Source organism: Homalodisca vitripennis, chromosome 5 (genome assembly GCF_021130785.1).
Source record: "Homalodisca vitripennis isolate AUS2020 chromosome 5, UT_GWSS_2.1, whole genome shotgun sequence".
Taxonomy (NCBI): domain Eukaryota; kingdom Metazoa; phylum Arthropoda; class Insecta; order Hemiptera; family Cicadellidae; genus Homalodisca; species Homalodisca vitripennis.
Genome location: NC_060211.1, coordinates 15,170,555 through 15,171,891, shown reverse-complemented (window position 1 = coordinate 15,171,891; position 1,337 = coordinate 15,170,555). Strand labels below are relative to the sequence as shown.

The following is a 1,337-nucleotide window of genomic DNA, read 5'->3' as shown; positions in this document are numbered from 1 at the left end:
TTAAAGTAATTAAGCTAAATGTGACAGAGTGAATCGTTTCGCTCATTAGGAAGAAGAAAGGCAGCTCCTGATGATGTTAAACACAACAGATGTGACCCAAGCCCTGCATTAATGTGCTCTGATGGCAACCAATAAAAGTACATCACTCAACCAAACCTTTATGAAGTTATTTGTATCAGGAACACGGTCACTGTCAAACTCTGAAACTTAGATTTGAATATTTATTTAAATTAATTTAAATTAGATTTTTTTGTAAATTAAGATTTGTTAAAAATAATGCTTTGCTGATGATAAGTTTAGTTTTTAAATAATTCATTTTAAATACGTGGTTTCTTAAATAAAATGGCACATAAATAATGGATTATTGCATAGTTGATATGGTGAGTGTCAGCGAAGCTTATTTCTCAGGGGTTGTCATAATGCTTGTTGTGTCATTTGTCTAGTTTTCTGTCTTCCGCAGTATATCTCGCGAATTATTTAAAATATACACGTGTTCTTTTTCATCAAATGTATATTCATACCGAGAAAAGACAGTATTGATGTTGTAGGAGTCCAATGGTATTTAGTTGATCGGCAGTGAAGATTACTGTAGGCAGGTTATATTCGTATAAAAATTTAATAACATATTGTAGTCTTAACATGGCACAGATATCTTTAACATTAGGAAATCTTATTGAAGGCTTCTAAATGATCACTACTCCCATAAGGTATAACTCCCAGGGAAAAGAAATTTAAGAAGCCGATTACAATAAATGGACTTTATGAGCGGGACCTCTCAGAGATCTGGAGATCATAGACGCTGAAAGTTGATATGCTCCGTAACACAAACGTGGTAACGTAAACAAATTTTCTAAATCGTGCCGTAACCCAATTAAGGATATCAGTAACATTAAAAAAACAAACACCCGAGTTCCAGAGTCTAGAGTCTTTGACCTTGGATTAAAATAAAAATACTTAGCGCAGTGGCAATATCGTAACCAATGAAGTTCATCTGAGGTGCGATTATTGCTTATTGAAAACTTTTCTAAAATCGATAATTCTTAGCTGACAGATGAAAGTAGTAAATAATATGTTGTATGTTGGCTGGTGATGTCTAGAAGGTTACTATTATTCTGTTAGATGTGGTGCATACTGATGCAGACCTGTTTGCGAAACATCAGGTTTCTATAAATATGAGGCTTCATCTTGGTATACAAACAGATACTTATGCATGTCAGACTTCCCTGTTACACGCGATAAGATATATGAAATTAGAAGAGTAAATATATCTTTGCCTTTCAACTCTTATTAGGGTAACAAGTTAACAACAAGTTAGGTAATAAGTTGGAGACTTGGTG

General features: G+C 33.7%; 1 pseudogene; it reads left to right on the top strand.

Annotated features, from left to right (window-relative positions):
- Positions 1-951: 951 nt before the first annotated feature.
- On the top strand, positions 952-1,112 carry LOC124363985 (annotated as a pseudogene).
- The last annotated feature ends 225 nt before the right edge of the window (positions 1,113-1,337 follow it).